The 12,782-nt window shown below is 42.1% G+C and overlaps 1 protein-coding gene across 1 annotated transcript in view; it reads right to left on the reverse strand.

Annotated features, from left to right (window-relative positions):
* The window catches only part of LOC104401998 (polypeptide N-acetylgalactosaminyltransferase 9-like), a gene marked incomplete at its 3' end in the record, with an annotated part of 74,709 nt that extends 61,933 nt beyond the window's left edge, over positions 1-12,776 (reverse strand). The window contains exon 1 of the mRNA XM_010009755.1: positions 12,608-12,776. The remainder of the gene's footprint in view (positions 1-12,607) is intronic.
* Positions 12,777-12,782: the final 6 nt, after the last annotated feature.

Here is a 12,782-nt window from a genome sequence, read left to right on the forward strand (position 1 = left end):
ACAAAGGGTTTCACTGTCTCATTCTTCCACAACCTCCACTGTGTCTCTCAGACAGCAGTTATTTGTGCTCCAGCTTCTTGTCAGTATGATTAAAGGCTGAAAGATGCCTGAACAAGTAGTCTTGTACCATACGCAAAAATCCCTCTGCAATGATCAACGCCTTCTCCTAGGGCTGCACCACTCAGCCTGTGTCCATTGGCATTCTGGGCTGCACCATCCCAGCTTCAAAGTTAGGACATGCCTTTGTTCTCTCATGAATATTTCTCCTCATTCCCACATATCTTCTGTTCACACTTCTCACTGTGCAAGGAAGACTTAAAAATCTCACTCTGTGAACTTTTTAATGTGTGACAGAAAGAGGGAGACAAAGAACCCAGTTATTCAGCAGATCAGGTTCAGAATGAATCCCAGAAGATCTTAATTCCCTGACCTCATCGAAGAGGGCTCCCTGCAGCCTGGCTTTGAGTTTTGCAGGCCTGAAATGGGAATATGACTGCGAGTATGGGAACCATACCAAGCTGCCAATTCCAGCAAACAGAAGGTTTTACATATAACCCCACGGGACAGGAGCATTATAAAAGCCACTTCTGCTCCGGAATTAACTTTCTGTTGAATGAAAATGCATTGAGCCAGATGGATCTATTTCAGGAGGAGGATCAGGCTGGCAACAGAGGTCTAAAATCAAAGATTATTGGGTTTGTGTATTCCAAGCTGGAGTAGCTGGGGGCAAAGACTTCAGTGCTGGTGCTGACGTGTTGAGGTCTACACCTAAAGAAGCATCCCAGGAAGGATACATTGAGTGAGTTTGCCGAATGTTAAACTGAAGAAAGATGGGAAAACTGTAATTAAAAACTACAAATCTATCTACAAACATAAGACATTCTTCAAATGCAGCTAGAAATGCTGAAACTTCTAACACACGCAAAAGATGATTAAAAAGTGAGAAAAAAAGACTGGGCACCAGGAAGAAATAAACAGCCAGGTTCCAATGGAGCACTCGGCTGCCTTCACCCCTGTGATGGTGCTGGAATACAGAAGCCTAAATCCACAGACCAGATTCTGGGGATTCTGCATGTGACGCAGAAATTACGTAACACAACTGCCAAAGGAAGTGGTTTCCAAACCCAAGCTTAACACAGGCTAACACCTAAACCATCCATTTTTCCAAGCCAGACTCCCTCATTGCTTTATGTAAGTTGTAAACATCAATTATTTCAGCAGTTAGGCAGCTTAGCATTAGTTTAATAACCTGATCAGCTCACTCTTACCTCATACTCCACTCCCATCTGTTACATGGAGCCACATGCAATCTATCATGTTCTAGGATTAACAGCTTTGTGCAGCAAGATCTGGTTTTCCTATTAGAGATGTGAACAGCACCTCACTCCTGCTCCGCACCCCTGGTCCAGTGCTTGCAACACAGGACCATGTATGCCTCCTTGGCCAGCTGACACCAGCACAACGGGGAGCAGCATCTTCCATCAGCAGCTTGTGCCTGTGGCACCAATGGGATTGGGTTTTGCAGACACAAGATTTTGCAGCTATCAGTAGCCTCATTTTACACATGGCTGGATGACTAGAAATCTGCCTTACAAGGAACCTATACAGCAACTGCAAATTTTAATCCTGAGGAAGACTAACCTTTGGGTTATACAATGCCATTTCATTTGGGGATATTTTTAGTCTTATCACTGCCTCCAGTTCAGTATGCACAGGAAAGAATACCACCAATCTTCTCCACCACACAAGGCTTGCTTGAAAATGAGCTAATGTAACAAAAAAATGCATTTTTATTTACAAAAGCTTCACATCCTAAAGGCATATGAAAGCTGTAGAAAAAACTCAATTTCTAAAAGGGCAGTAAGGCCCTGTTGCCAAAGAAAATACAAAACCTGCATAAAGAATCCAAATGCAAACCAACCAATTAACCCTATCACCCCACCAAAAATGCAAGGAACAAAATGAGAAGGAAACTTCTCTAGAATTCCAGGAGAGGCCTTTCCAAGCTGTCATGGTGGATACCTCCCAAGAAAAATGAGCTCCAGTGCAACAAAGACCCTTTTGCTCTGTGAGTGGTATGGAAGTACTATGGCTAGGATGCTACTTTGTGGGAAACAGGAACTGGAGACTTAGTGTGAACTTGCTCAAGTTCCAGGTCTTGATGCATCCCGAAGTGCTCTACCACACTGAGGATAACTCCTAGGTGCTAGCATCTGGAGTCCAAGCTGAGTGCTTGCAGGAAGGACCTGCTCTCCCTCCAGAGAGAGACTGAACCTTTGGCTGCGGCTCAGGATGGGGCTCGTTTGAGAAAGCACCATGAAAACATCTGCCCACATAAGACCTACAGCTCTAAAGAATGCAGCAAAGGTCTTATTATTCACCTGAAGGAAAGGGAAAGTTATATGATCCACCTTTGGGTTTTATTTTTTAAATGATATATTAGAGGTTAAAGCTTTCAGCTAGGATGCAGGCAACCCGTACACATTTAATTGTGTAAGCACACTGAAAGTATTTATTCAATCAAATCTGGAGGAAAGAACTAGTTTTGGATCCCAGTTAGATTCTTAGAGTTAGGCAGCAACTTGCCCACCGCTGTGAAACTGAGATGACAATTATTACAGGCAGAAGCAGATCTCAAAGGTGGAAAGTGAAGGGCTCCCACCACGTAGGCGCTGGCTGAGGGATGGGGAGCTGTGCCCACAGGATCACTGGCAGTAGGTGACGCAAGACTCAACGACATGGCACCACTCGCTGCTGGTGGTGTCCAGCAGCATATGGAACAGACACGGTGTGAGAGGAAGATTCAGCTTTGTTCCGTGGTAGGTAGACTGTACTGTGCAGTGTTGTGGAAACAGGTAAATCAATCTCTGAACAAAGCTTGCTCAGATACCAGGAGCAAGAGAGCCACGATAAGGCTGCTAATGTGACCTCCTGATCTGTGTATTCCTTTTTGCAAAACACAAACTGGAGCCAGACAGCATGAACACAGAAGCAATTGAAGATTCCAGTAGTAAGGAACAGAAATTTTGTGTTTCAGAAGTAGAAACACAAAGCTCACCAGGTACTAGAAGTGAGAATTATTCCAAAATCTTCAAAGAGGAAGGATCCTGTTCTCAACCATACTAGTGTAGTACAGGGACACAGCATGAATTCATCCTTTATACTACATATACATCATCATAACTAGCCAATATACTGTTTGACTTGTGGCAGAAGTACCTTCACTTGGCCAAATTTGCTAGTGGAATTACTGAGCTGGTAACTACTGGCTGTGCTGATGCTTCTGGATCAACAGCATGGATGAATTTAGGCAACTGACTTCAACAGGACTGAGTGCATGGGTGAGCTGAGGAGAACTTGGATCATTGCTGCAGGCATAAAAACCTATTTGAGCAAGTTTCCCCATCCAACCAGCAATATCTATCACTGTCCACACAACGCCCTATTGACAGCAGAACAGGGGTTGGCAGGATCTGTGGTTTGCTTAGAGAGCAAGTATTGGATTTGCACTTGACTTTGATTCCTGGCTAAATATGGCTGCTGACTGTATCACAGACATGATTTGTAAGAGTTCTGCCCAGGAACAAAAACTAGTCACGCACTGGTAATCCAACAGAGACTAGCTCTGTGCTTCACAAGTCTATGAAGTCTATGACAGAGGATACCGCTCACAGGTATCTCTGCATAGACTAACACAGCCCTGTGTGAACCTCAGTACTAGTATATTTTAAGAACTTCACAGAAGAGAGATACCTGGCAGGATCCATTTCCTCTCCTGATCAGTTTATCAGACATTAAAGCCTGGTTGGGAAACTTTTTATACTGCTTGTATCAAGCAGTGATTCAAACGCAGCTCTAGCAAACCTGGTTTGAGTCATGCCTTAAAAAGGGTGAGAGACCCTTACACTAGAGAGTACGTATTCTCATGAGTGCTCCAGTAAAGGCGACTGGATTGCCTGTATAAGTAGTTCTGAAATGTAAGTAAAAAGTAGATAATCGAGTCCCACATCTGCCTTTACCTACATAGACTCAGATTTTCTTCTCTCCCTCCTGCCACAGCTGATTGCCTGAAGAGTGGAAAGCAGTGGTTTGTACAGCTCCTCTTGGAGCAGGGTCCAGCGATTCGCAGGTAGCAAAGGCCTTTGTATCAGCAGCTTCTTTGCACAGACATGTCTTCACCTTGCAGACAGAAAGGAGGCATCAGGGGTGTGTTGAGGGGTAGCAGGGCTTTTGCCAGTGCTATACCATGTTGCAGTGGCTATTGCACCCAAAAGAAACACTGGCATTACAGCAGCCTCTTAGACATCTGCTCTAGCATTTAGCCCAGGAGATTAAGATTGCAGCAAATGCACTGAAGAATCCCTGAGGTGCAATGTGCTCCTTTGTATTTTCATCCACTGATTTGGGGTTATTTAGATGTAATTTCCAAATGATGCTGTGAGGCATCAAATACCTCTGCCTGCCAGAACCATTTTTAAGTAACAGTGCTCAGAGAAGCTCTTTCAAAAACCTTTTCCTTGGTTTAGTTTTCTTAATCGCTGCCCATTCTCCCAGGATGACATGCAAATTACAGCTAAAGTATTAATAGTATAAATCAGATTGTGGTGGCAAATGAAAGGGCTTCTAGAAAACAGCACCATAGGAGGTGGTAGAAGGCTTAAAACATTCAGAAATCTACATTCTCACCTTTTCTAAACACGTTTGTTCATTTACTTAGACATCTCTTCAGCCCCTGAGAAAACTATGCATCCACTGCTTATGATGACAAAGCAGAATCAGTCTATTGTCTACCCTGCAGCTGCCCTCAGACTCTCCTCCAAAGCCAGTAATCAAGGACATACTCGGAAAAACTATACGTGTATCAGGCCTTCTGAAATTTGTTAGAGATTCCCAGAACTCTACTGCATTGTTTCACTAGGGACTCCCCGAACTGAGCACATGAAACAATTCATGGTCCAAGGCTCATCCTTGGCTTGAGAATGGATTACTTGGAACAAGTCACCCAAGTAAAATAAAGGGAGAGGCAGGCAGCCACATCTGCTCCACAGGACAGCTTTGCAAGCTGGACAGAATGCAAAGTCACTTAGCCTGATGTCAAACAGCAAGTAGGTTTACCTTATCCTGAGGACATCCATTTCTTTCTCTTCCTACAAGACCAACAAACTTGTCTATAGATATTGAAGCAAGCCCTCTCAACACACATTTCAGCAAGATTCTATGATCCTATGACATAAAAGGCATAATAAAACAGGCACAATTATTCAGAAATCAAATGGCTTCACAAACGCAGTAAGAGGAGTTGGAAACTGGTAAGAGCCCTGCTCTGGATGTTCCGCTGGGTTTCCTACAGGAAGTGGTGCTGCACCGTCTTTCTGCATGCAGCAACGAGTCCAAGCTAGCTAAACAAGGTGAAGTAAAAACCTAGCGCAAAGAACCACAGAATCACAAGCCCACTTGCCTCACCTTGGAGGAGGATGGCAAACAAAGGGATAAGAAAGCAGAACTCAGCTCCAGAATACCACTTCCTTGGACATTTACAGACTTGCATATACTCACAGACCTCAGTCCATTTATCTACACCAGACCAGAGGTGAAGCCAGCTGGTGAAGCTCAATTTGAAGAAAAGACCATTTTGCCACAGATAGTAAACCCATCCTCAACTCTCTCTGTTTTAGATGAACTCTTGTTGATGCAAATTAAGTCCCTTTCCTACTGCTTCAGAGTTCAAGAAACAAAGGCATACAGAAGGAAAAATCATACAGATTATCCATGCCACACTCTTGTACACTACTAATGTGGATATTGTGGGCAATGAAAGAGGACAGGAGAGAAATTAGAGGTAAGCTGACACTGAAAAGATGCAGCCTGCCAAGCTTTGAAGCTATCTTCCCTGGGTGAAATTCCATACTCTTCAGTGTACCGGAGAGTTTGCAAATAACAACACAAAAGCTTAAGCAGATTAAACTGAGATATGAATTACAGAAGCAAGATTGTCACCTTCATTCTCAGCAGTACTACCACGCATTTAAACTCAAGTAACCCCAGTTAAATGAGAGGACCTGAGACCAAGTTACATCATGCTTCTCCCTGATTTCTCCCTTCTGTTCTGTTAGTCAAGAATATCTTAGTTCAAGAGAGGCGAGGAGATAGCCTTGCTATAGGTAGCTTTTATGCTCTTTTCATGTCCTGCAGGACTTGTTGAGTAACCAGCAAGCATCAGTTGCACTGTAGCTTGTCTCCAAAACTGCCTGTGAAACCTGGATATTCCACAACGCCTGAAAAGATAAACACTATAGGATAGAAAGACTATTTTTAATCTGTTTGCATCTGCCATGTTGACCTTGAAATGGGTTTTGCCTTCACCTACAAGGCTTTCAGATATTCACAGCCATTTCCACAGCATCATAGCTATGGTTTTTCAGATAAGAATCATATACACAAGTTGTACACATCCAATTAGCACTTGGCTGCTTTAGCTCTGTGCTCTCAGGAGAAGATAACTTTGGGTCAGTGGGAGGATCTCTGGCTTTCTTTCTCAAAAGCTAAACTTCTCTTATTTCAGAGGACAGTTTTGATCAATAGGACTACAAGAAGGTTGGAAGCTGTTCTGCTGTCATTGGCTTTCTTCCTTCCTTCCTGTTATCCAAAACGTCACAGGCTCTTTTTCTTTCTTACCCCCTTCCCCCCCTCACCCCTGGCCCCGGCCCCCTTTCAGTTTTGGTAGTTTAAACTAAGCGATGGAAATGACTACCAGTGAAACCCCACAAACAACAACAATAAATAAGTATGCCAAGTATACATAGAAAGACCAAACACCCATTTGGAAGGTTAGAGAAGGGCATTAAGAATAGGAAGATTTGTTAAACATGACTCATTTATTTTCCTTCCTTTCATAAATCTTATTATTTCCTTGGAGAACAGCCATGCACTCAGTGGCTGGAACTGCATTCTTAAATGATGCTCCTGTTTTAACTGCTACCTGCCTTTACTTACTCAAAACATCAAATACATAACAAACGCAACACACAAAACCACCCCCTACACCTCCCACTAGCAAGGGTATTGAGTTAAAGCCAGGTTTTCTAATTCTCTAAACCTATGTGGTAGTTACAGATGTGCAAGAACCTCACTGCAGCTCTTCACTAGAAAATGACAGGCCAGTATTTGCTTTTCCAACTTCAGCTACCTCCATAAATAAATGGAAAGAAACTGAACTGCAATACCTCCTAAAAGGCAACAAACGCAACATCAGTCAACGATTTTCTTTCTACCTCTGTAAACATTGCTTTTAATCCTATATAGTACAAAATGATTCAAGTTCTACACAAATAAATGAGTCAACAATAAAATTACCACATGATTTTTCTGTCAAAATAAGCTTTCTTCCCAGCTACAAATGCAAAAAAAGCAGAAACATTATGTTAAAAAAAAAATAGTTACCAGTACATGAAACATAGAGTAGAGGGAGAGACTTTAAAATCACTGCTGTGCTGCTGCAATGGAGATGTATTTTTGTTATCTGTCAATATTTTGAAGAGTTGAATGCAGTTTTGCCTGCTTTACAAGAGCGATTTGCCCTCTTCTTTCTACCAAATCTTTAGACCTTTTCTCCCTAAAGTGTCTAAACAGAGTAATACTATTTCAAATATTACCTTATATTTTTATAGGGGCTATCCAAATATTGACTCATGATGTTTTCTGCTCTTATTTTGGGGGAATAAAATCTTGGCCTTCATGAAAGCACTAATGATGAGTTTTCTCAGCTACATAAACCAAGTCTAACACAGCAAATGCGTAGTGGCAATCAGTCTTTTGGACTTGCCCATCGCTTTGCAGCACCTTCAGGTCAGGCCTGTGACAATGGTTACTTACCTAAGCTTGAGTAACTGGCCCAGAACAACCAAAAATACTTGTTTCATACTGTGTGGTAAACAGAGAAACTGGTGAGGCACTGGAGCAGGTTGCCCAAAGTAGTAGTAAATGCTCCAACCCTGGCAGTGTTCAAGGCCAGGCTGGACATAGCCTTGGGTGACATGGTCTAGGGTGAGGCACCCCTGCCCATCGCAGGGGGTTGGAACTAGATGATCTTAAGGTCCTTTCCAAGCCAAACCATTGTATGATTCTATGACAAGAAAAGCACATGGCTGAGAAAGGTCCCCACACGTTAAGCTGATACTTTTGGAGATAATTCTGTGTTGTCTAATGTTGTCAGATGTGTATTAGCATCAGACCATGAACAAATTAAACAGTAATAGTTCTAATGTGAGAATCTGCGTGTGGGTATGAGACGGTGCAATTCCAGTAGCGCATGGCTGGTAGTCACCCTGACTCTTCCCCCATGCACATGTGGTTTATGTCTCTTCTCTGCTAAGGAACTTAGCAGAGAACTTCTAAGCTGGAAGTTGCCAGCTGTAAAAGCATCTTTCTGACAAATGTCATGTGGACATTCTCAGGATTTGTTTGCAGCCTGTTCCCAACCCTGATTTTTGATACGGAAATTTGGAACTATTCTCAACTGGTCCCAAGACTATGAAGAATAAACCGTCCTTTTAAAAATACTACTGTAGCCTTTAAGTATGCAGATTGCCAGGCTGAATTTTAAATGCAATCACTTTGCTTCCAGTATGCTCTAAAAATCAGGAGTCACCGTCTGCATGAATCGGTCCTGTGCACGTAGGACCTGCTATTTCTAGCATTTTAAGCCAGTGAATTATGTGAATTATGTTTATTGTCCACTTTTTTTTCCAGCCTCCTCCATGAAATGCATATGCAATATAAACCCCATTTATCATACTGGAAATTGCTATTGTGTTTAATCTTCCCAAAGAGAGCAAAATCAAATTATGATGTGTAAAGAAAGATAATCTGTCAAATTCAAGGAAATACTCCAAACTTACCCCTCCACATCTGCAGTAGAGCAGGTCAAAGAGGTCTAATGTAGAAAACATGGGTAGGAAGACACAATGTGAGCATACACAATGAGAAGAGGAAAATTCTCTTAATCTTTGCAGATTGAATGAAATCTAATTACCTGCTGTATTGATTGTTCTGTATTACTGGAAAGAGACAGTGAAAAGGGAAAAAGGCAATTGCAGTGAAACTGTAGTCTGACCCTTCAATTGCTTTTGGCATGAAAGGTTATGCTCTACTTGGGGTATCAAAAATTCTTTATCCTCTGTGGTAAATCATTAGCAACAGACTCAGATGCAAAATTGATTAGAGGAAAAATTCAGCCAATTATATCTTTTTTGTTTGTTCCCCTTCACAAAGAAACAGAGGCAAAGGAAGAAAACACCAAGGTGTTACCATTATGCCATTTCATGAATTGCTACTAGGTCTGTCTGGCACTAGTTCTGTGCTGACTGACAATAAATCATACTCATCAATAGAAATGCCATAGTAAGAAGATAAAAATAGAGATTGATGAACTAGATCCAAAATAACTCAGTTTTTCAAATGTTACGCTCAAAGTCAGATATTAAGAGATAATAGAAAGTTTCACCAAGGAAATTCCATTGACATGTTTCATTGCTTTCCCTTCCCTTTACACACTGCATTCGTTTACTTCCACCCCAACCCGCAGCAGCTGAGCGAACAGAAAGCTTTCAGAAACACTATTTTTCTAAGTTGATAGAAAACCAAAGCATGAGCCAACTGAAAACTATTGTTTGGGTGTACGTCTGCACTGCTCTGCAGGGAATCATGGCAATTCTCATTCATTCTATTCTAAAAAGTTCTTGTACTGCCAAAGATAATCGCAAGGACCAACTTCCTACTGACTTTCACACGTGGTCCTCTGCGTCCTGCTTGCACCTCCACAGGCATCGTGTGCACAGTTTTTATTCAGCCTGAGAAGTTAATGAGTTCTCCAGTGATCAAGTTTGGGTTGCCTCTTGATGCACTTGTATCATTACTGCTTGTGTTTTATTTTTCCTGGCAGAAAGTACACTTTCAAATAACATTTCTGTGATTTCATGCAAACAAGTGAGTGTGATGGAAACAAAATTCTTTATAGCTGTAGGGCTGGTCTCTCACAGAAATGTGATTTCTATTGCCTTAGATCTTCAACAGAGTCTATAGGAAATCCAGTTAAGGTCTTACCAGTTTAGGACTAACACAAATAGAAGAGAAAAATGGAATAAAAGAACACTGAGACTTTATTACCAAAGATATAAGTTACTTAAATAGGTGAGTCTAACTTCACTGATCTCAAAATAGAAAGAAGCAAGAGAAGAAAATTGAAATCCTGATCTGGACAGACCTATTGTAACCACAACACTGAGCTGGACTCAAACTTGCAGGAGTTCTGCGTATGCAAGGAGTTCATATTCCTTATGAATTAAATCTACCTACCCATGTCTGTCTGTCCATATAAAAGTGACTTTGACCCACTCCATGAAAAGGCAGCATCCAAAAAGGCCTCAGAGGGCTCTCTAACGTTGTGGTAAACCAGTATTCAGGATAATGTCTGAGAAACCTTGCTCAACATGCGAATGCTGCTGCACAGCCCCAGAGCAGACAGAGTGTTTCTGTACTACCAGTCTTTCTGTGAGACACGGTAGAGCATCGTCACAGAAAGGCTCCCTGGAATCTCAATGCTGCCAGAGCATCAGTATGCCCATTAATGGCATAAGTAATGAGTCATGATATTAGAAACGGAATACCAGTGAGCTAAACCCAAACACAGATGCTTGATCCTGATTTCACTTGCAGTGATGCAACTCTGATCATTTCAGTGGGGCACTTTCTAAGTCTTCTTGACTTTTCAGTTTTATTGCCACAAGATGAAGGAAGAAAATAAAGACAGTGACAAGTATCATTTCACACTGATGAAATAATTCATCTGTGTGAACGTACCACTGTGAAATAAAAAACCCCAACTGTGTCAGAGAGAAATTGAGGGGAAATGAATAGGAAATCTGAACAGCTCAGCTTGAAAAACTTTCTCTATTTTCCCGTGTCAGAACTTTCAAGAAGAAACTGCCTGCAGTGTTTATTATGACCTGAAGCAGCAACATAACATTTAAGTTCAAGTAATTTGACTGTGCAGTTCTGTATCCAACAAACCAAACTAAAGAAGAAGAAAAAAGTCCCCAAAACAGAGGTATACTTTACAGAGAACATCCTGTTCACTGTGAAGCCACAATCGTTACGTGCAATGGGCTTGTGATGATTCTCTGGGAGATGCTACGTTGAGACAAACCCAGAACAGGTAAATCCTAACCAAGCCTCACCTATGAACACCATCAAGATCCAATCAATTCATAGCTGAGCCACGATTTTTATAGCTCGGGAACTGATCTAATTTACTTTGGGAACTCCATGACTTTGTGGAATTTAGGAGTAGGATTTGCTTCTTAAATCCTACATTCTTCACAACTGCTCCAAAATACGGTTAGGAAACACAGCTGTTGACACTTTCCCTCTAATTCATGGCTGTATTTTTATGACTGACACCCACACTCCACATTCCCCTTCTCTCTTCCCTGTTTATATAGATGAGTGCGTAAGGGGATGCCTGTTCTGTAATACTCGCTGGCAGACTGCGTATTACCATAACAGTCGAACCTACTTAGATTTATACATTCATTCAGAAAGTAGTAATAGGAAATACACTTTATCCTAACCCTCCCATTTGTCTGCATTTTGAGACTACAGTAGCCTTTGTTAAATCAATGTTACGAGTAAGATTTTCCCAAGCAGCCTACAAGCCCATTTGGAATACTGAAACATATTTACACTGCAAGTTTTATTTGGTGCTAGACACTAAATGTTACATTTACATTATAATTTCACATAAAAGTTCACTCCCTCAACCTCTTCATGTCCAATCCACTGATGTATTTAATCACATAATATTTCTTTGATGTTCCACATTTAAACCTTTACAAATCTATGCAAATACAAACACACTTGTTTTAAAGAATTAGTTTCTATATGAAAGGTTAGTCGTCCTACAGCAACTTTTATGGCTTAGCCCATTCTAACTGGGTTCTTTGCTTACCTACCAAGATTTTTCAAGGCTGGTGAATTAGAACAGGATGTCATAATAAAAAGAAGTGGTAAATGCTTCCCCTCCTCACCAAAGATAATATCAAATTCAAATGGCAGTCATTAAGGAAACATATGGGTGCTATGTTTAAATAGACCATTAAAAGTACACAGCATAAGAACTCAGCAGAATGTTTTTAAAGTAGTTCTGAGACCAAGTAAATGACTTCCAGCTATAACCTAACAGTGTACTTGCTATACAAACACCATGCAGAGTTAATATATCCAGGCAAACTGTAAAACCTGGTACAGTTGGTAAGAACTTCCACCAACCCTTAAACCCGTGAACTCTGCAGCCTCCTTAACTTTGTACCTATTGAGGAAGTCAATAGGTACACTTTGGAACGAGAGTCGGGGGAGGGGGGGAAAAAACCTCAACAGCCCCCTCTGGCAAACCCCTGCAGCCACTTCATTTTCAGCCCTTCAGCAGTGGGGTGAGTGCGTATGGTGCCCGGGCTTCCCTCCTCACTTTGGAGCTCTTCCCCAATCTGCAGCAGCCTCCTAGGACACAGGGCACCCCGGGACTGGCGCTGCATCCCCTCCCAGCCCTCCGTACCATTTAGCTGGTTGTAGACCACTTCCTCCAGGTGGTCCAGACGCTGCAGGATGGACTCCCTGTCGGCCAGGCTGCCCACTTTGGCACCGCGGCTCCTGGCCCGGCGGTCCGCGCTCCGGACGATCTGCACCAGCTCCTGGGAGCGGTCCTGGATCCTGCAGTAGACGGAGAAGAG

The sequence above is a fragment of the Nestor notabilis genome, unplaced genomic scaffold (genome assembly GCF_000696875.1).
Source record: "Nestor notabilis isolate BGI_N333 unplaced genomic scaffold, ASM69687v1 scaffold1842, whole genome shotgun sequence".
In the NCBI taxonomy this organism is placed as follows: Eukaryota; Metazoa; Chordata; class Aves; order Psittaciformes; family Psittacidae; genus Nestor; species Nestor notabilis.